The 23,979-nt window shown below is 38.9% G+C and overlaps 1 long non-coding RNA gene across 1 annotated transcript; it reads left to right on the top strand.

The window, feature by feature from the left end:
- Positions 1–1,813: 1,813 nt before the first annotated feature.
- Positions 1,814–22,612, top strand: LOC127647755 (uncharacterized). The gene is made up of 4 exons (XR_007971094.1): positions 1,814–2,002; positions 2,098–2,155; positions 18,388–18,572; positions 19,578–22,612. It is a non-coding gene; the product is annotated as an uncharacterized LOC127647755 (long non-coding RNA).
- The last annotated feature ends 1,367 nt before the right edge of the window (positions 22,613–23,979 follow it).

Here is a 23,979-nt window from a genome sequence, read left to right as displayed (position 1 = left end):
TTACTATATTAAATTGTGTAATATATCGGCATTTGTATCGGTCACCCTGCTCTCTGGATACTGGCATCAGCCATTAAAAAACCCATATCGGTCGACCACTACTTTTAATGGAGTAGGGTGTCTGAGTCCTCAGTATATAGTGCATCTGGAAAGTATTCACTGCGCTTCACTTTTTCCACATTTTGTTATGTTACAGCCTTATTCCAAAATGGATTAAATTCATTATTTTCCTCGAAATTCTACAAACAAAACACCATAATGACAAGGTGAAAGAAGCTCCATCAGGTTGGATGGGGAGGGTCGGCGCACAGCCATTTTCAGATCTCTCCAGAGATGTTCAATCGGGTTCAAGTCTGGGCTCTGGCTGGGCCACTCAAGGACATTCACAGAGTTGTCCCGTAGCCACTCCTTTGTTATCTTGGCTGTGTGCTTAGGGTCGTTGTCCTGTTGGAAAATGAACCTTCACCCCAATCTGAGTTCCAGAGCGCTCTGGAGTAAGTTTTCATCAAGGATGTCTCTGTACATTGCTGCATTCATCTTTCCCTTGATCCTGACTAGTCTCTCAGTTCGTGCTGCTGAAAAACATCCCCACAGCATGATGCTGCCACCATCATGCTTCACTGTAGGGATGGTATTGGCCAGGTGATGAGCGGTACCTGGTTTCCTCCAGACATGACGCTTGCCATTCAGGCCAAAGAGATCAATCTTTGTTTCATCAGACCAGAGAATTTTGTTTCTCATGGTCTGAGAGTCCTTCAGGTGCCTTTTGGCAAACTCCAGGCGGGCTGTCATGTGCAGCTTGAGGAGTGGCTTCCATCTGGCCACTCTACAATACAGGCCTGATTGGTGGAGTGCAGCAGAGATGGTTGTTCTTCTGGAAGGTTCTCCTCTCTCCACAGTTAAATGCTGAAGCTCTGTCAGAGTGACCATTGGGTTCTTGGCCACCTCCCTGACTAAGGCCCTTCTCCCCCGATCGCTCAGTTTGGCTGGGTAGCCAGCTCTAGAAAGAGTCCTGGTGGTTCCAAACTTCTTCCATTTACGGATGATGGAGGCCACTGTGCTCATTGGGACCTTCAATGCTGCAGAGGTTTTCTGTACACTTCACCAGATCTGTGCCTCGATACAATCCTGTCTCGGAGGTCTACAGACAATTCCATGGACTTCATGGCTTGATTTCGGCTCTGACATGCACTGTTAACTCCAATCAAGTTGTAGAAACATCAAGGATGATCAGCGGAAACAGGATGCACCTGTATAAGCTCAATTTTGAGTGTCATGGCAAAGGCTGTGAATACTTATGTGCATTTGATTCTTTTTTTTTTCTCCTTTTTTTTTCTTTTTATACATTTGCAAAGATTTCAAACAAACTTCTTTCACATTGTCATTATGGGGTATTGTTTGTAGAATTTTGAAGAAAATAATGAATTTAATACATTTTGAAATAAAGCTGTGACTTAACAAAATGTGGAAAAAGTTAAGCGCTGAGAATACTTTCCGGATGCAATGTATACACATTTAGTTTATTCCATTTTTTTTTTTTTTAAATAAATGCATCAATAAAAATAGTAATTATCAAAAAAGACTCCAGTGTCAACTTAAATGAGAAGTAACGTGTTGAGGTTAGGACAGAAAAAGTGTCCTTTCTGTCCCTCAAACTCAGTGCTGGCACTGCTGTGGACAGAGTCCACAATTGATTAGCCAGATCAATCAGCATGGCCCTCGGCCGCTTTGGCTCACTCTGAAGCAAGCCAAAGGGGGTCGGCTAGGGGCGCGTCGACTGTAGGCTCACTCAAGAGCCCACTGGTCTGCAAAAGCACACACATAACCAAAAGCAGCACGCAGCCCCAGGCCTGGCATTTCAGCCTCTTTAAGGGAATAACTCCTTTGGCACAGTGAGAGTGAGGAAGAGCCACAGGAAAAATCAGAGACAGATGGATTTCAAGATTGAGCCAGATACAGCCACCCTGTCCAGGTGGAGACTCAAGGGACAGTGACACTTTTGGTAAGTCTCTCTCTCTCTCTCTCTCTCTCTCTCTCTCTCTCTCCTCCCTGACCTCATTTCCTCAAGACTACAGTACACATATAATCTCTTTCCAGATCTCAGATACTTGGCATGCTCCCGCAAGCTGAATCTGTGAACACAGAGCTTGTAAAGGTAGGAGCTATTTAAAGTTAACATCCAAATGCCCTGGTGGGATTTTAAAAGCAGTGCCCTAAAAAGTGCCAGAAAGAAGGGAAAATTTGACTGAGGGGAAGAAAAATGCTGTAGAGTCTACCAAAAACTGTAAAAGGGTTAGTTCACCTACAATTAACATTCTCATTTACTCACCCATATATGGAGCCCCTTAGAGGACAGGGATGGAATTTACTATCTGAAATGGTTTTGCATTCACTAACAATATGTTTTGTGTGCTGTCGCTAACATTTTGGGCTCTTGCAATGGCTTTATCCATCCTTTTCAAAATGAACCATAGTTTTACTACAGTAACCAAGTTAATCTTTGGAATTTGTAGCAAAACCACTCAAACCACAAACGTTACCATGGTTTTACTGCAGTAATTTACATTTTAAATTAATTAAATTATTTAAAAATAACATTTACATTTTAATTTACATTTTACAACATAATTTACAATAAAATATTATTTTAGCCATTAAATTTGGTAGAAAAATCATAGTAAAAACAAAACTGTGGTTATAAAAATCAATAATTCAGCCAAAAAAATATGGTTACGCCAGTTTAACACCATGGTTACTTTGTGGTACCAATGTTATTAAAAACAGTTGCTATGGTTATGAAACCATGGTTACTTTTTTTTTTAAAAGGCATTTTTTTTAATGCAGTCTTGGTTTTAAAAAATATCACCATGGTGTTTTGAACATATTCTTTTTTTTTTTTTTTTGGTAGAATGATTTATTATTACCATAGTTTTGGTTTTCCTGTATTACTATAGTTTTAGTAGAAACATGAGAAAATGATAAAATATGCTTACTACAGGGGCCTCAATGATTAAAAATGCCAACTATGTTAGTGTTTTCCACGATGACAACCACCCGAGTTTTGTAGACAGCCGTAGGCGGCACGAAATTTTATGGAGGCAGCCGCCAATAATTCTCTATGCAGGAAAAACACTGCATACTGTATATAATAATTATATGAGCTGTCAATGTTTGAATTCATGTTTACAATAATTTGTATAAGAAGCACTATTATAGTACTGTCACTTTTAGAGTTTAACATGCATCTCAAAGACTTGCACAGGTGTTGCTGTTCATTTATTAACAAGATAGAAGTCTAGTTTTTTTTAGTGCACCTGTGCTATTTGTGATTAAAATTCATATTTATTTTTAACTTTTTATGTGACTGTAAAGAACAGAAATTGATGTTAAAAGACACATTATTCAATAAAAGTGGAGTGAGGGATCTCATCTTGGATTGACACACATTACACGGAAGAAATTTTCTGTTTTAATCTTAATCACATTTCAACAAAACAAGGCGATTTTGCAGGTATTCCAGTACTTACATTTTTAAGAGCTAAATTCAAGCCCTTCAGCCTTTAAGCACTTCAAGGACCTTGTGTGAACTCTGTAAACAGTGTAGCAAAAAAGTGCAGTAGGGGTATAATCAAGTGACTGAGAGATTATGATGTTTGACGGGTTTGTCGATTTCTGCTTCGATATGTTTCAAAAGTTTTGGGTTAGCGATATAATTGAAATTCACTATATCATCCCATCCAGAGAGCTAACTGATGCTATAAAAACATTACAAAGCATCAAATCGCAAATAAAATGCATGTAAGACAGTCAGCAAACTTTCAAAAGGCTTGAGTTCATCATTACAGTTATTTGACTACTATAACTATTTGAACAGGTGATACTTTAAGCATTAGTGTATAATTCAGATTCAGGCAAGAACAACAGAGACAGTAGAACACTGGGACCCCCAATAAAGCTGGATACACCGACAAGTCTCCAGGGAGACAGACTGCCCGCTTCCTGGAACTCCTGTATGACGCAGCCAATGTCAGGCAAAAGCACAAACATAAGGAGACAAATAAAAAAAAAAAAGAGCTTTGTACCCAGGGTGTGCGCGTGTGTGTCTTGGCAGTACAACATCAATGCAAGAAGTCCATCAAGAGGTGCCAATCTAAACCTTATTTTCTTAGCTTTCTTTCATTTATTTCTTTGACAATACACTTTTGGTAAACAAAAATTTATTAAACATACAGTATTATAAAAATATTCATAATTACGTGGCCATCCAATACTGTGTTTTCAAGGACCGATGCAAATATTGATATCTAGAACCTAGGATGGTCAATAGCCAATACAACACTGATACAGTACATGCAATATAATGACAGCAATTGAAACAGATAAAAATAGCGTAAGACATTATTTATTTATTTATTTTTTAAACCTTTCTGGTTAAAATTGACAATTGTATTTTTTACAGAAATAATTAATCCATCCAGGCAGTCTGTAGATTTTGGAACTGATGTTAGGTGGAATGTCCACTTCTGTTAATAGGCCACGCATACATCTAACATTTTCCAAATTATCTGATTAAATCATGATCTTCATATACCAATATACCATGTTAGCTAAGCTGCCAACTACTCAACAGAAAAATTAGTTCAGCCAAACTAAAAACTACACTTCAGAAAAGGTAGCATTACACTACAAGCTACAGGCCAAAAGTAGCTTACTACAAGACTTTTTTTTTTTCAACCGCAGATGCACAGAGCATACTGTCATTGACAAAGCATCTAAAAGACATATTCACATGATGTTTATCAAAGCCATGGTACATTATATTACAGTTTAGTGCAGTACAGTATACATGTATACACTAGGTACAATACGTATGTGCATATAAATCAAACAAACAAAAAAAACGTGTAAATTCACATTCACATTTTGTGCTACTTAGACAAACCCTTGTGCTCAACATGTAAAATCACTATTATTACATTTCAGTTTTTCCAACATTCAGGAAGCTTTTGATATGAGGCCAAATATCTGCAAAGAAATTTACAGTAATTCAGTACAATACAGAATAGATTACATCACACCATGCAGGGAAACAAGTGACAGAAAGAAGCACCATAATGCATAAGGAATTAGGATGAACAAGTCCACATGAGACATGCAAACAGTTATTATCATTATTATACAATACTGAGAGAAAAAAAAAAAAAAAGATGCTCAAAGGGCATGAAGAATTAAATTAAACTATCAAAATTGGAATCAAATCGATTCATACATCTAGGGATGAGCATCAATATCCAGCCCTAGATATATCAGTCCATCACCATCCATAATCCAAGGTGAAAAATTCCAAACGGAGATCGGAACATTGAGCACACACAACCAGAGTCTGGTCAACTTCAAAGAACTGCCAGCACTTTGTTATAGATCAAACGGGGAGGTGAGACATTTAGATACGTAGGTTTCACTGCAATGTCCAAACACTCACTGTGCCAGCAGCCTAAACCCACATCATGCCTCAGGTCAGTCAATCACTCCAAGAAGAGGCCTCTGACTCATCATGGGATTGGTAGTAGCTGCCCTCCCCACTGCTAATGTCTCAGAGACAGGGACCGGCCCACAGGAACATCTTCTCTGCCAACCTTTGCAGCACTGGCATGGTAGATTCTACATAGACAGCTGAGAAAGCAAGAGTGGTGTAGAGGCACTCGACTTGGTATGGCTTAGTTTTCAAACCCTTTCTATGAAACAGAAGTTAGAGTCACTTCTTGAGCAACTCTTCTTTTTTGACTTTTTACTGGGACTTATGGCAGGCAGCGCTGGATCTTCTCCATTTCCTTGCCTTCCTGTGCTGGACTCACACACACACTGTTTCCTCCTCTGGGCTTCCTTCAGCACTCAGGGACTTTGTTTCTTCCACTGGACACTTTAGCCTTGACCCTTACTGCCATACCTTGATCTGAACCGCAGCAGCGGCTGCCATGTCATCCTCTCTTGTCTGTGGAGACAGTCAAAAATGACCCTGCCGGCCTGTGGACTCTGATGCAACCCTGCACCTGTCTCGGGGGATCAGGGCATTCGACGTGCGATGGAGTTGATAGGGATGTGAAGGATGCCATGAAGTCCCTCATACCCACCAGGGGCTGGAGTACTGAAGCCCACAGCAGAAAAAGAGGCACTCCATTTTTGCGAACAAATGTATCAGGCATATTCAAATGACATGCAGTCACATGCAAATAGAAAACCACTCTTCACACATAGATTCTAGCAGCAGCAGGCCACTGAGATCTATTTCACACATATCTGTTTCACAGACACCAGCAACGCCTGATTCAAGCTTTGAGAGAGGCCTGCTTCTTTAGATGAAGCTGTGCACAAAATGTATGGCAGAGAACTTGCAGAACTATATTGTAGAGATGTGAATCTTCACTGGATTCACCATTTGATTACAAAACTAACTTTTTCCCCCTTTCAGTTTATTAACAACTGTTTTCAAACAAGTCACATTAGATAAAAACACTATTACATTAACAGATATGAAAAAAAAAATTGTATCTGTAAAGAACTGTTCATCATTTTTATTTAGTAATTTTCATTTCGTAGTAGTATTAAAATAGAATGAATCAATCATTAGCCTATTACAAAACAACAACTACCGGTTGCTAATCCAGGATGGCTACATAATATCTGCTTCTGTGACAGTGTAGTTGTGATCTTCTCATTTCTTCACCACAGGTGATAGTACAGTGACACAAATAGCAGGGTTTGCTGCTTAAGAAATCAATCAAGAATCTTGTATGCGCATTGTTCCGAATAGCAAGAGACAGGCGATGAGCATCATTCATTTTATCTGTTTTTCCCATTTTATGAATATCAGTGCATGAAATGTGCAATCCGGTTGTTTGTGTTGTTTGTTGACCTGTAAATCACCAAAAACTGAGCGACTTTGACAAGCACCAAATTGTTATGGCCAGACGACTGGGACAGAGCATCTCTAAAACGGGTTTTGGGGTGCTCCCAGTCAGCAATGGTGATTACCTACCGACAGTGGTCTGAGGAGGGACAAACCACAACCTGGCGAAAGGGTGTTGGGCTCATCGATGCATGAGGGCAACGAAGGCTATCCTGTCTAGTTTGAACCGACAGAAGGTCTACTGTGGCACAAGTCACAGAAATTTGTAATGATGGTTACAGGAGGAATGTATCAACACACAGTGCAACACACCCTGCTGCATTTGGGGCTGCAGACAGTCAGATTGCCCATAATGACACCTGTCCACCGTCGAAAGTGCCTACAATGGGCACGTGAGCGTCGGAACTGGACTTTGGAGCAGTGCAAGAGGGTGGCCTGGTCCGATGAGTCCAGTTTTCTTTTACATCATGTGGACGGCCGTGTGTGTCATTTACCTGGGTAAGTGATGGACCCAGAATGCACTGTGGGAAGACGACAAGCCAGTGGAGTGTGATGCTCTGGGCAATGTTCTTCTGGGAAACAATTGGCCTGGCAATTCACATGGACATCAATTTGATACGTGCCACCTACCTCAACATTGCTGTAGACCAGGAACACCCCTCCATGGCAATGGTATTCACTGATGGCAGTGGCCTCTCAGCAGGATATGTGCCCTGCCACACTGCAAACACTGTTCGGGAATGGTTTGAGGAACATGATGAAGGGTTCCAGGTGTTGCCCTGGCCTTCAAATTTCCCAAATCTCAATCTGATTGAGCATCTGTGGGATGTGCTGGACCAACAAGTCCGATTCACGAAGGCTCCACCTCACAACTTACAGGACATGAAGGATCTACTGCTAATGTCTTGGTGCCACGCAGATACCACAGGACACCTTCAGGGGTCTTGTAGAGTCCGTTCCCTGGTGGGTCGGTGCCATTTTGATGACACGCGGAGGACCAACAGCATAATAGGCAGGTGGTCATAATGTTTGGCGGTGACAAGGTGTTAATGGATAGAGATTTTGCTATATTGTAAAACTCTTATCCCATTTCATCTGCAACCTGAGCATTTATAAGCCCCCACCCCCCTTGCCCACACCAGACTCCTATGTATGGTATCAATTCTGAAAATGTAAATATAAATGTAAACATTTTTATGAGAATGAGTACATCAATGCTTTTCCAATACCTGCAACACACACAACTTGTCAGGAGTTTGAATCACTAAGAATGTTTTTGTGGGGGTTTTTTTTCACGTTTTTGAAAGAATTTGCTACGTTTAGCTTGCAAAGTTTGTGAACACCAATAGTCAGCTTAGTTAGCCACCTAGCTGTTGAGTCAAATTCCATGTGAGTAGTTGAATAAATCATTTTGGACAGCAGAGACACAATCTCTTACCCATTTCATGATGACAGAAGGACGTCAGGTCCTGGATTATCTGACAACAAAAGTCAGGTGCATTTAATATGCGTTTGCACTGTGAAACAAAGCTCGTCGTTGTCATCATTGCCAGTAATGATTTGAGTCCTCCGACTTCCTGTAGATACCTCAAACGCAATAGAGGAGGAGTTATGTAGATGAGCAAATGAATGTGCCAATTTAGTTATCTGAGGCAAATTAACTTCACGTGTGACGGCACACAGCGTTTAGAAAACGGTGTTTCAAAGCTCATTACGGCGATACAAAACATGTGAATTCTGACCCTCTTAGCTATCCATACGATTAGTGGTTATCGCTCTCAATAGGGTGCGTGGTAAGTTGTACATGGATTGCGGAGAGTAGCATGAGCTTCCACATGCTGCAAGTCTCTGCGGTGTCATGCAAAGTGAGCCACGTGATAAGATGTACGTATTGAAGCTGAGGCAACTGAGACCTGCAATCCACCACCCGGATTGAGGTAAGTAACAGCGCCACCATGAGGATCTAGCAAGTAGTGGGAATTGGGCATTCCAAATTTGGGGAGAAAAAGGGATACAATTAAAAAATAACCAGATATATTTGTGATAGCCTAGGTCTGTTTCACTTATTAGAAACTTCATATTCTTATTCTGCTGTTGAAAGTACATTTTATAATTCGCGACAGGTGTTAATGTAAACACGGAGACTGATGTCTAAAATTAATGTAAACAGTTAAGAAAAAAGCAGATTTGTATTAAAATGTTGGACTTGTTAGTGTAAATGTAAGCTAATAGACCTGCTACTGTCTAGTGTGTCATTATTAGTGCCTAAAGACTATTAGTTTGTGAATTACATACTGGAAAGTTAATAAACAATGACCCCATCATTTTCCCTTTTCAATATAACTAATTTTACATTAACCCTATCCCTGACAACCATGTCACTCATGTTTATCACATCTGTTTACTGGTAGCCAGCTATAGATTGTCAGTGTAGTCAGTAATGTAGCAGATTGAAAGGTGAGCAGCATCTTTTCACAGCTCAGCAGACAACGGTGTGGTGGTGGATTGTGTCTGGTGAGTGTTGATTTCATGATACGTTGTTACCTAGTTGGTGAGACACAATGCTGGAAAGTAAATAAACAACGTACATCTTTTAATCTCCGTGACAACAAGCTAATCATGTAGCTACTTTCATACCTTGTCAACTGAAAGCAAATGTGTAAACATGTATTCACCAAACAGTTTTGTTCAGGATTCACAATTTGGTACCCCTTCAACAGAACAATCAGTCATTGCATTTATAAAATGTAATATTTAAAAGTCTGGTTTTCCACCGTTGAAAGTTTCCCCTGAACTTGTATAGCAGAATATGGTGTAACACCGCTGCCACTGTTTATCTACTGACTCGGCAGGTGTAAATACTTCTTGTTTTACAACCTGCCACTAATTGACAGGCAGTATTAAAATAGTCAGCATCTGACTGATACTAAACAGTACTGATGTTTATTTAGCCATTTATTTTATTTGAATTATTATTTATTTAAATGGTAAGCATTTGACTGATACTAAACATTCAGTACTGATTTTTATTTAGCTATAATTTTAATTTATTCTTTATTTTAATGGTCCGCAACTGACTGATACTTAACATACAGTACTGATATTTGTTTAGCTATTTATTGTATTTTTATTTATTTCCTCAGTGTTCATTTCTAGAATTTGTTGGCAATGTATAATAATAATGTAAAATATTCATGATAAAAAAGCAGCCTTCAGGAGTACCACTGAATAGTCACATTGGTGCAAAATCGGTGCACAATCCACATAGAAAAGGTCTGTTCTCATTCCAGCTCAATTTTACTATATTGGCCACCATATTGGTAATCAGTGAATTTCTCCTCCGCTACACAGTGCCGTTTACATTTCTGTCGCTGATAATTGCATAGGTACACTATTAGGTTGGGCATTGGTTATAATTTAAAAAAATATATAAAAATGTTACTTTGACATGTTACTTTGGCATGTAACTTCAACGTCCTTTTATTCTCTCCGGACAACTTGTTTACGCGGACAAGTGAATGACCAATTTACTTGTTCAGAGGACAAGCACATGTCAACGCTTAATGTCGAGCCCTGGCTCAAATGTATGCCCTAGTCGATTTTGTGTTTTGTGAACTGCATTAAACTCTGTCTCGTTTATGCTTTGTGGGTGTGACTTTTTTGCCATCATCACCATTCATATCTACACAATCAATGTGTTTATGATTAAATTACTACTAAAGCACAACATGTTATACAAGAACACAAAGTTCTTCATAAATTTATCCCCTAATTTTGAACTCAAAGTGCACCAGAATGATGCATTTAACTTTAATATGTATATAAAAAAAATTAAAAAAAACATTTCTGGGGAAGCATGCCGCTGGACTCTCCCAGAGGGTCCACGGTTCACTCACCACTGTCTCACAAAATCCTGTGGGAAACACTGCTTTCCACGAAGGTGTTCACATTCAAACCGACTAACTGGTTGGATGCTAAGTGGTACTATGGGGTAATATCTTTAAGCAATAGCCTACACAATAATGCAAGGCAGTTTGATTTCAAACTCTGAACTTTATTTGTCATTTATTTTAACAAAAATTTGAAATGAAACTGAAAACAATGAAGTGCAATTCAAATGTGTGTTGTTCAACTTTTTGAAAGATGGCTTTTCAGCAGTTGTGAAGGGCAACATCTCTTTGGCAACGAACCCATTTCATCCGTGCATTCTCTCCATCGTGGGCTACCGGTCGGGTATTTAGTTGTCTGGGCAATTACATCATTTATTGTGGGTTGTTGTGGGTTTAATGTTTTATTAGCTTTCATACTTTTAATGTATGTGAAAACATTTGTTTTGTTCCCTCCAAGGGCTTGGCAATATGCAAGAAATATATGTTCACAATATTTTCATATTTACAGTGGGTACGGAAAGTATTCAGACCCCCTTAAATTTTTCACTCTTTGTTATATTGCAGCCATTTGCTAAAATCATTTAAGTTCATTTTTTTTTTCTCGTTATTGTACACACAGCACCCCATATTGACAGAAAAACACAGAATTGTTGACATTTTTGCACATTTATTAAAAAAGGAAAACTGAAATATCACATGGTCCTAAGTATTCAGACCCTTTGCTGTGACACTCATATATTTAACTCAGGTGCTGTCCATTTCTTCTGATCATCCTTGAGATGGTTCTACACCTTCAATTGAGTCCAGCTGTGTTTGATTATACTGATTGGACTTGATTAGGAAAGCCACACACCTGTCTAAATAAGACCTTACAGCTCACAGTGCATGTCAGAGCAAATGAGAATCATGAGGTCAAAGGAACTGCCTGAAGAGCTCAGAGACAGAATTGTGGCAAGGCACAGATCTGGCTAAGGTTACAAAAAAATTTCTGCTGGCCTTAAGGTTCATAAGAGCACAGTGGCCTCCATAATCCTTAAATGGAAGGTGTTTGGGACAACCAGAACCCTTCCTAGAGCTGGCCGCCCGGCAAAACTGAGCTATCGGGGGAGAATAGCCTTGGTGAGAGAGATAAAGAAGAACCCAAAGATCACTGTGGCTGAGCTCCAGAGATGCAGTCGGGAGATGGGAGAAAGTTGTATTAAGTCAACCATCACTGCAGCCATCCACCAGTCAGGGGTTTATGGCAGAGTGGCCCGACGGAAGCCTCTCCTCAGTGCAAGACACACGAAAGCCCGCATGGAGTTTGCTAAAAAACACCTGAAGGACTCCAAGATGGTGATAAATAAGATTCTCTGGTCTGAGGAGACCAAGATAGAACTTTTTGGCCTTAATTCTAAGCGGTATGTGTGGAGAAAACCAGGCACTGCTCATCACCTGTCCAATAGTCTCAACAGTGAAGCATGGTGGTGGCAGCATCATGCTGTGGGGGTGTTTTTCAGCTGCAGGGACAGGACGACTGGTTGCAATCGAGGGAAAGATGAATGCGGCCAAGTACAGGGATATCCTGGACGAAAACCTTCTCCAGAGTGCTCTGGACCTCAGACTGGGCTGAAGGTTCACCTTCCAACAAGACAATGACCCTAAGCACACTGCTAAATAACGAAGGAGTGGCTTCACAACAACTCCGTGACTGTTCTTGAATGGCCCAGCTAGAGCCCTGACTTAAACCCAATTGAGCATCTCTGGAGAGACCTGAAAATGGCTGTCCACCAACGGTTACCATCCAACCTGACAGAACTGGAGAGGATCTGCAAGGAGGAATGGCAGAGGATACCCAAATCCAGATGTGAAAAACTTGTTGCATCTTTCCCAAAAAGACTCATGGCTGTATTAGATCAAAAGGGTGCTTCTACTAAATACTGAACAAAGGGTCTGAATACTTAGGACCATGTGATATTTCAGTTTTCCTTTTTTAATAAATGTGCAAAAATGTCAACAATTCTGTGTTTTTCTGTCAATATGGGGTGCTGTGTGTACAATAATGAGGAAAAAAATGAACTTAAATGATTTTAGCAAATGGCTGCAATATAACAAAGAGTGAAAAATGTAAGGGGGTCTGAATACTTTCCGTACCCAATGTATATAAAAAAATAAAATAATAAAAAAACATTACAATATCCCATTACATGGTCAACCCTCCGGCTGAGGGATCGTGAATATTCTTGCTTTTGTGATTTTGCATTGAAAATTAATTGATTTAAAAAATTAAAAACTTAAACAATGACATTTCCAAATTCAAATTGCACTTCAAACGAAATGAAAAAGTAATTAAAATAACTAAGTGGTAAAAAAAATGAAGGAAACAAATAATATATAACCACCTTTCCATTTACCGTTATTTAAGTATCCATCTATGACAACAGGTGGAAAATTACTAATACAAATAAAGATCTAAAAACAATAATAAATGTAAACATAATAACAATAATGATGATATAATCACAGAAATATAAATCATGGTTTGAGGTGAACGTGTTATTGCGTTTTTGTAGAGTTGCGCACACAATGAACTGCTCTGTGGAAATAAAGCGAACTGAACACAGAGCACCTCCTGAGCCGAGATGGTCTGAGGTCATTTGCAGCACTTATAGATGATACTGTTCTTGCAAAACAAAATTTCAGGAAACCGAAGCAAAGAAAGAGTGAGAACCCTTGACATGCAAGTGTTCCATGAGACTGCACGCCTCCGTAAAAACAGCGTGTCAGACATGCGCATAGACGGCTTTTCTGTCATCTGTTCTTAAAAATATAATAAAGTGTGTTTCTTCAAGCTTAGGTTAGTGTTGATGGGCGCATCAGCATGTGTGAGCTCCATTTTCAGGGAGAGATGTCCACGGAGGGGCGCCAAAAGCAAGCTGTTTTCAGCTGTACGCAGTAATAAAGTGAGGAGAAATGGATTTATTTTTTTTTAAACTGAACCCCCAAACCTAACCAAAAGTGGAGTAAAAATGTAATGTTAGATGGAAAAATGCAACCTCCAAATCACGCATAGTCACTGATTATGTGAATGCAATTACTTCTTGGTTTCAATGTGGGATGCGAACCTGGGTTTTCCACACTGCAGACACAACGTGCTTCCGGTAGCACCACAGGGGGAAGGTAAACATGCAAATGCCAATGCAAAAATGTCTGATAAGAGATGGCGCTATGGTCGGAACCATAATCTAAAAGGATAAAAAGAAAGATATAATACTTCTGGAGTTATAGGCATTTTCCATTTTATATTTATTTATCATATAAAGTGACATAATTAAACATGGGGCACTGAAGTCAACTGATTTTAGTAATAGACCTTCCCACTCCCTATAAAAATAAAACAATGATGCTGCCACCTTTCTAAGATAATATTTTCGACCTGTAGGTTTGTTCCAAAATCATAGGCAAACATTTTCATTTTGACCCACCAACACAAAACACTGGATTACTAGTAAATATTGATCCATGGCATTTGGCTTTCATCATAATCACCATGATGCATGCATTTTACTATAAACTGATTATTTATCAAAAATGACATTTTGAGTTGCAAACTTTTGCTTGAGTTGACAGAATGACACACCAATGTTCAGCATTCAGCATGTCACACTACAGGACATGTCATGACAACTAACCTATTACGCTCCTTCAGGTTTTTGATTAGTTATAGCTTAAGATTTTTCAGAGTTTAGGAATGGCAGGCTTTAGCGCTTATGAAATGAAGGAATCAGAATCAAGGCAGCAGAAGCAAAGCAAACTTTCCAAACAGAGAGAGAGAGAGAAGGTGAAGTGATATTATCGCCTGACGATGGAGATGGGAGGCCACATACAAAGTGGTCTTGTTCATAACAGCAGTCATCACATGATGTTCAAGAGACTGCTCAGCAACAACACTCCAGGCTGGTCGGATCACACAGGATGCATCATATGACCCCGCCTCTTCATCACAAACATTCCCAAGTGCTCTCTGAAGACTTATAGCAGGACTGTGTTTATGTTTCTTCTCCTCAGAGCTCACTTCCCCATCATAAAAACAATTAGGCCCTGGCTTGCTGGTCTGACCCTCTGGGTCATAGATTCTTTTCTCATGAAACCCACTGTGGCTCCTGAAATAGGGCCCCTTTTCTCAGCTGCTGACGGAACATGCTTCAATTTATGATATGCAGTCATCGCAGTGCTATGAAGTTAAAACAGGCAAGGACATCGGGCTATTCACTTGGAGATACATTTGATTTGTTGAGCGATGGATTCAACTGATATCAAAGAAGAGAACAGCAGCTATGAGATGAAGACAGCCGGTGACCTTATCATGGTTTAATTGCAGTTCATGGTTTCAACTGCCAATGAACTGTCAGAAGAACAAATGCCAAGTTGAAAGTGACAGAGTTATTGTTCTCACTCTTCCTGCAATTTACGTATTTTTCAGTAATAATAGCGACATTTTTGCCATCGTAAGCATACAATTTAAATAAGCCACATCATCATGTTTCAGTCCTACAAGAGATTACTTTTCCAAACAACAGCACTGACATGGTTTTCTTGCAAAGTTTAAAGCGATAGTTCACCCAAGAATGAAATTGCCGATCATTTACTCACCCACATTTAGTTTCGAACCGGTTTGACATTTTCTTTGAAAATAAAACAACGTTTGTAAATGAATGTGCATGCCGCTGCTTACCATACCATGAAAATGGACAGTGATTAAGCTCCAAAAAGATAAAAAGCTTGAATTTAATAACCATAAAAATAGTTCATACAACACATGCACTATTTTCGCTTTCCAATATCATTCGGACTTCTGCACAGTTAAGGTTGGTGCAAAACGCTTAGTCATAGGTGGCAATAACCAATGGAGTTTGAAGTCAAACTTGGTGCAACGTAGTACTGTCACATAGCATATTTGGATATTTTCAGAAAATAAGACTTTAATTTTAGGGCCCTATGAAATCAGTTTTATGTTTCCCCAAATTAAATTTAAATATTTTCTAAATTCTGTGTTTTCTTGTAATTTCCTCCGAATTATGAGTTTTAAAGTTTAATTACATTTTATCATTTAAAAAAACCTGTCTAATCAAATTAATTTGTAGAATCTCTTTTCTACATACCGTTGTGAAATTTTTATTAAATGAAGAGCTTCTATACTGGTCTTCACAGGACAATCCAAAACCTCAAATTGGAGTTTCTTTCTATCTTTTTTTGGTCAAATACTTAAACAATACTGCACAGTAGATCAGTGTTTCCCAGCCTTTTTTCTGCCACGGCACACTTTTTACGACCAAAAATTCTATGGCACACCACTATCCCACATAGGCTAACCATTGTCAATATTCTTCCTTTTCAAAAACTTTTCCATGTTTTCTGTCTGTCTTAGTTTACTATAAGGTCACAGGTGGCAAGAGCGCTAAATGGGTAATGGAAAAACAACAAATTTGCTTCTTTTCTAATTTGTAGATTTGTTCTTGCAATGCCATAACAAATTACAGGGATGAAAACTCATGATGGGCAAAAAAGGTAAGACAATCACTGGTCCACGAAAAGTTTTTCTGGGGATATTATTTTTAAAGAATAAGCTAAAAGCATCAATTCCAGCTATTTTAGTGATTTAAGTTTATTCAAGTTTACAGCTGTGCAGAATTAGCTGCAAAATAAAGAGTATTTTGGTGAGCCTTGCTTCTGTTTCACAAATGCGTTAAATTTTATTAACGTATTACTTCAGTGACCCATTCTGAAAATGTCACTAGGTGGCGACAAATGAGCGTCTTATGTGCTGTGAGTGAGTCAGTGAATCATTTTCATTGTTCATGACTGAAATCTACCAAAAGACTTTATAGTGTTTAAGCATTAAAAGAACAAAGCAGATCTATAGTTTTCCTTCAGCCTGAGCATTATTTTTCATCCAAAAAGAAAACAATAATAGTGAATTTCAATAACATCCTTCCTTATCTTCTTTATTAAAACTTGCATGGCATGAAGAATTATAAACACAAAGCAGATCTACAGTATCATTTTCCTACAGTAGTCTATTTAAACTGCTGAGCATGGATTTTATCAGAAAAGACCACAATAATAGGCAAATAATAATAATTTTGAGTTTGAATCATGTTCTTTCATCATTGTGAAGCGCATTTCACATGAGATGAGTCGAGGAATCAGCGCTCCGTTCAACGCCAGCGTCAAGCGGCATCATCAACCTCCACATGACAAGAGTTGCAGAAAGCATCACAGAGGGGCGATTTGACGAGTTTGCCATGTAAATAAGCGGGAGGTGTAATAAACATTAAAAACATGTATTTGGAAGAGAGAAAAAAAGCTTGCAGTTGCTTTGATAGCAGAAAGTATTAAAAGGACTTGTTTATGTTTAGGTCCAAGAGTTTTCTTGGTCAATTTAAATTAGTTCAATGACTGGGGTCTCTGATATCCGTAACTGATAATGTAACATGTAATTAAAAGAAATTATGAGACATTCAACTTCTCTTCACAAATTTGGAAAGTTTTTAAATGTTTCTTGTTGCTTAGTACTCTCAAAAGACATTACCTATCATCACTAATAATGAAAGTAGGGATGTGAACGAGTATTCGAAAATTCTTTCTACAATAATTATTCGAATTGTAAAAAAACTATTAGAATTTTGCTTTGCTGGCCATATATACAGTCAGATGCATGTTAAATCCTGAACACACATACTAAAACTGGCAGTTATAACAGAATGCACTGGGTGACGCTGTTGAGTGTGGACACAAGTTGATCACATTTGTTGAGCAAATGGTTCTGGCAGTACGTTCAGATGGACACCAGAAGAGCGGGTTGTTGTGAGAATGTGGCTTAATGTGAGAAAGCTGGGTTCCTTTTTAAATGTACTGGATAAGCAGTGTACTCCCGTATATGTGCAGCTTGTCAGAAAGTAGCGTCTCCGTAGCAACGTAATCCCTGCGACACTTCTGTAAACAACAAACTTGTCATCTGAGAAAGACAATGCTAGCTGAGGTAAGGGACATGCCATCATTTAAACTGGTGTGCATAAATGAGTATAGTGTACAGAGCACGTGGATATGCTTGTTTTTTGTTTTTCTCAACTTTTTCTCTTTAAAAGGAAACACCCCGGCGTTACATCTTTAATGCAGTTATAATTAATGCATTATAGTTTTATTAAAGATCAAATAATTAGGAAGCAGATCCTGTAAATTACTACAAACTCAGAAACTGGCATTTCTCTGTGTGGTTGGCGTCTCTTCTGTGAGTTGTGCGAATGTCCCAATCGAAGTGGGAGAGATTGAAACTGCATCCGGCTGATACACACTCTGTCACGGGACGCTCATCCCTCAAGCGCACATGCTGTGCATTTCTTATCGTGAAGAAAATTGGCAATAGGCAGCTTAATTAATAATAATAGATTTAGTTTTTTGTGAGTTAAAGATGTATTGAAGTGAACAGAAAGGTGAGAGAGGGTAGCTTTTGCCCCATTATACACTGCAACAAAATATGCTTTTGATTGGCTTGTTTTCCAATATAAATATCTAAAACTTCTTTAAAACAACGTACATTTTCTTTAGCAGCTATACTACAGAAGAAAAAATTGTTATCGGAGAATGTTCTTCTGTTCCCGAGAACGCGGCAGGGCATTCCGTCCGCCAGGGGCTAGAGGACTGCCTCCGATCCCCCCTGGGAGGCGCGGCTGTCGTCCGTTAGAGGGTGGAGGTGTGGCTGAGGACCAAACTACGCCATATCTGAAAACTGGCGGGTAAGTGTTTCATCTCTCTCTCTCACTGCCGCTCTGCTTTGGACTTTTCCCTCTCTTTTAAGTTTTACAGTGTTTTTTGGGGGGGGTACTGTTACAGGAAGTATGGAAGTAAGGGGGGATGCACGTCATGCCGGGGGCTCCCCAGCCTGAGAGAACGAGGGAGGATTGTGACAGGACGGAGGGAGGGCCGGGTGGTGATTCTGCACACCCGGTCCCTTATCAGGCTAATTAAGCCTCCAACAGTGATAAAGGCTGATTGCGGATGGTGGTGCGACAGAGAGAGATTGTTTACGGGCAGATGACCATTGTGTGTGTGTGTGTGTTTGTGTATTTTGTTTAAGTTTTTCTTTAAAATATTATTTATATTGGTCAAGCCGGTTCTCGCCGCCTCCTTGCCCTTGTTCCCTTTACACTATGTTTCATCACGTTCATTACGATCGCAAAATTCTGGCCTGTTAATAGTTATATATTATGTATTATACAACATATTATGATTCAATAATCACGAGCCATCGCGTTATAATCTATCTATCTATGCATACATTTTTGTACAATTCCCTTGTACTTTGTGATGTACATCACCTGAAGTTGTGAAAGTTTAGAGTGCATCTGGACTGTGATTTGTGCAATTCTTCCTCTCCGCATCATTAGAGTTTCATATGATCTCATTAAATAAGTTCAAACTACTTTTCGACAATAAAAAAAATTTGCGACAAAAATGTTCATTGTCGACGTTGTCGATAACGTTGACTAATCCTTTCAGCCATACTATGGAATAGTCTCCCAAACACTGTTCGGGATGCAGACACACTCACTCAGTTAAAGTCTAAACTAAAGACTCCTCTATTAAGCCAGGCATACACCTAATTTCTACATCAACTTACAATTAGGCCGCATTAGTTTGGTCTGCTGAAACCAGAAACATTGATCGTGATCTATAACTCTGCAGTCAATTGAATGGCATCTATGATAATATTATTCTATTTGTTTCCCTTCTCAAACTAGGGACTCCTATCCTGAGGTCACCAGATCCAGCTCCATTCCTGCTTCGTGTTGGACTCCACTGCTACGTGTCGCTGAGTGATGATGACTTATAGCAGCCGTTGCCATTACGATGGACTTCAGAGGATGAACTGATGCCAACTCCAAGCATAGATATTGGAAATTTTATATGCTATTGCCTGAACCTTGGACTTAGATAAACCTCAACGAAATTACTGGCCAGGTTGAACTGCGATGCACCGCATCATTTATCTCTTTGTCTATTGATGGACTACACTCTTGAAACGGAACACATAGACAATCATTTAATTGCCAACAAAACCCTTTATCAGCCAACTAACAAGGACAATTCATCAATGTGAACTTCTCCAGTTAATCCTTGATGCCCTTCAAAAGATATTAGTCATTAATCTTACAGTTCATATAAAATCTTTACTTAAACACTGATCCTTAACACTTACTTAGTTTAATAATTTTAAACCGTGACTTGCACTATACATAAGTAATCTTGGCATTATATTCATGATGTTAGCCAGAGGGGAACTGGCCCCCACAGTGAGCCTGGTTTATCCCAAGGTTATTTTTCTCCACTAACCAACATCTTATAGAGTTTTGTGTTCCTTGCCAAAGTCACCTTTGGATTGCTCACTGAGGTTATAAATACAATTATTATTTAATAACTTGTTTTTAAACACAAGTCACAATCGTATTTTATCAAACTATAAATCCGATTTTTTCAGATGCATCTCAGTCCAGACACTCTGACTTCTTAAATCGGATGTCAAATGGTCTTTTTACGCCACTCTTAACAACGATTACATAATTATATATATATATATATATATTTTTTTTTTTTATCGGTGAAGGATATGCCGGACGCATTCATAACGGCAATGTACCCTTGCTCATTCAAAAATGTGCATGCCACCTGTCATCGTCAAAGTTCCCAAGGAATACATGTTCCCACCACTCAGTACTTTGCGGAAAACACCGCACCCCTCGCTGCACAGCGAAACCGGTCGTGACTGCAGCATGGAACATCATAATATTTACTAGTCTCCGAGCTCAGTTTTTCTTGAGCGATGGAGGATTTCTGCACCGCGACAGGACAGGGCGCTTATTTGGAGAGCGAGATGATGCACCTCCATTTTTCCCGCATCTGTTTTGAAAGCATCGTCACGTGGGTACGCCCAGAGCCATATAGAGAGAGAGTTGCGACAACTCCATTGACTCCAATGGAACGTTTTTTTTACAGCAATGGCGGCTCGTGGAGCCTCTCAATAGTTCCCGGAAGTAGCAGCAAACACATGCCGCGCCGTAGAGATTAAGCAGAACAAACCGTTTGCGACGCACTTTTAAAAGGTGAGACGTTTAAAGAATAATATTATCTTATTCTGTACATTATCAGTACGTCTAAATAAAAATAACTTGTAAATTAAAACCTTATAGTTGAGTATTACTCATTAAATTAGGAGATAAGGGATGTTATCGGATAACTAACAGATTAGGCAAGGATTGGAGCTGGATAAAGTTAGTAACGAACACCCTATTAATTGTCCATCGTACTAAAAAAAAAAAGTAATATCGTAATATATTATTACAATTTAAAATAACTGTTTTCTATTTTAATGTATTTTAAAATGTCATTTACTCCTGTGATGCCAAGCTGAATTTTCAGCCTCATTACTTTTGAACGGCAGTTTATATACGAGTATGCTAAGTTGTTTTAAAGCTGAATATATTGTGTATATGAATAAGTATTGTAAGAATTATACATTAGATATATAATATTTATAATACATAAATAATTATATTACTATATATAGAATTGTAAGAATTGTAAACAATAAGCTTCATTTCACTAAATTTTACATTTACGTAACTGCTGCTAATAGTTAATAGTTCATTGACCCATTGTGCGGTGCGAGCTGGAAATCACCTGTCACCAGCCTGTATCTGAAAAGTCATAAATATGACATTAGTTACCATGAGATTAGTGAAAACAATGAACATGAGGTAACATAAAAAGGCAACAGAAACCCTAGCCTGAAATAAGTAGCTGATTTGATCTTTAAAAAAACAACATCGCTGTAACAACATACTCATGCTACATACATACATCGGTGTGTTACATAAATATATAAAATAAATGGATTTATTGACTACTAATTACCAGAAATCGCAGTTCTGTCACTCTACTCTAACAGTTTGAAATGCCCGCCAAAGCACTTCCTGGAACTATCTGAAGTTTACGTGAATCACGTGATGATCAAGCATTCAGAACTTCCGTTGTCGCAACTCTCTCTCTATATGGCTCTGGGTACGCCTACGTCATTACCAAAGCAACCCATGCAGATAGGTTGGTTATGTGTGAACACGCAAATCTGATTTGATCACTTGCAATTAATAGTGCGGACAGTCTGCCTGAAAAGATCTGATTTGAGAAAAAATCTGATTTGCCTGCAGTCTGAACATAAACTTAGACATTATAGATATTCCGGTTTCATTTTCTGTTAATGCATAATTTTCTATAAAGCTGCTTTGAAACCATGTGTTTTGTTAAAGGTGCTATACAAATAAAAATGACTTGACCAGCTGAAAACAACCTGTTTCACAACTCGCTTTTGACACCCCTCCGTGGACATTACACCCAGAAAATGGAGCTCACACAAGCCCATGCACCAACAACACTTACTGAATTGGCCACTGGTGTCAGTGTTTCACATTTCACTATAGACAGCCACAGTCCCCATTCCCTTTCATTGTATGGAAAAGAGCATCCAGAACATTCTCCAAAACATCTCCTTTCGAGTTCAACAGAAGAAAGACAATCAAACAGGTTTGAAATAGCATGTGGGTGTAAATGAGAGCTTTCATTGCTGGGTGAACTACTCTAAGAAAATTGACAAGCCCACATTTAATCAGGTTTTAACACAATACACACATAAGAGGTCACCTGATAGTGGAATTTGCCGATACCAATAACTAATGTGGTGGGAAATGCAAATAACTGATTAATCAGCTGATAGTTTATAAAAACATTGATGTATTGAAAGTTAAAAACATAGCCAAGTGTTTCCTTCCTGTGACGGGTACAGACAGTGGCAACAAGAGTCCACAATTAATACAATCTCAGATGAAGCTTGTTGTTCAACCAAGATCCCAATAATAACCAGAAAAAATAATATTTGGTGCATGCAGGACATTTAGCTATAAACAAAAAAAAGCCTGCAATAAACAGATTAATATAATACTGTATGAGCAATATTTCATCAACAGTAGTAGTCACGTGGAACAAAAGGGGAGTCAGTGATTGCTTTTATTTCATCTCTAGAGGCTGCAGTTATACTGAAGAACCCTTCAGTTCCGGAAACTGATGAAACATAATAAAAAAATAAAAACTATCTGCATTCATTTTTGACGATGACCGAAAGTTCCAAAAAGCAACTACTATATGCACCGATATATCTGTCAACCAGTAATACACATATTAAACACTTTTGGCAAGCATCACAACCAACAAAGGTGTCCTTAAAATTATTATTGGCTTGTGCAATACCATCAAATGGTGGGTATTCACCAGAACTTCCTGACAATCTCAAGTGTTTACACAAAAGAGTCCTTTAAAACACTTCACAATAAGCAGCCATTTCTCATAGACACAGACCCATTTTTTTATATTTAGCTTTTTTTCCTCACAATATAACAAACATGCTACACTTACAGTCCTCTAATTTAGGCACAAATATCTATAGACCTACTGGTACCTATAAAACCGGAAGGCAGACATTTCTGTTGGGAGGTTATTTAATAGGCATTAAGAAGTGCCCATTCTGAATGTAAAAAATACAGTGTTTTGGGATTTGTTTGATTTCCAGTATCACGATCATCATGATCACCATGATCACGCCCAGGGTTTGACGTTTACATTCAAATGTAGTATCTTACAGCAGTCCGTGAAACTGATAAGAGATGGAACTGGACAGCACGAGGCCTTTATTAGATAACACAGGCGGATACATACTGTACCTTGATGTGAAGCCAAGTCAGACATTCAAGCAATAATGGCGTGCCTCAAAACATGGCATGCATTGACAGCATTTTCAATATGGATGCTTGGAAATCAGCTCCCAAGGTTTTGAAGCACAGCCTTGGTGTGTATGATTGAAGTAAACACAAACACTTACCGCTTTCCATCTCATTGCCCTTGTTCTTGGCGGTGGGCGCGTTGCCCATGATTGCAGGCCAGGTATATTCGATCCTTCAAAGCTACTTTTCGTGATGCCAACCGTTTTCAGACCTCGTCCTCTTACTGATCATACGATTTCTGAGGCTGTTGCACTAGCTATCTCTGGTCATAACTCTCTCGATCGCTGCCTTCTGTCAGATCATAGATAGTTTCCCA

Source organism: Xyrauchen texanus, chromosome 8 (genome assembly GCF_025860055.1).
Source record: "Xyrauchen texanus isolate HMW12.3.18 chromosome 8, RBS_HiC_50CHRs, whole genome shotgun sequence".
In the NCBI taxonomy this organism is placed as follows: Eukaryota; Metazoa; Chordata; class Actinopteri; order Cypriniformes; family Catostomidae; genus Xyrauchen; species Xyrauchen texanus.
This window is presented reverse-complemented; position numbering and strand designations above follow the sequence as displayed.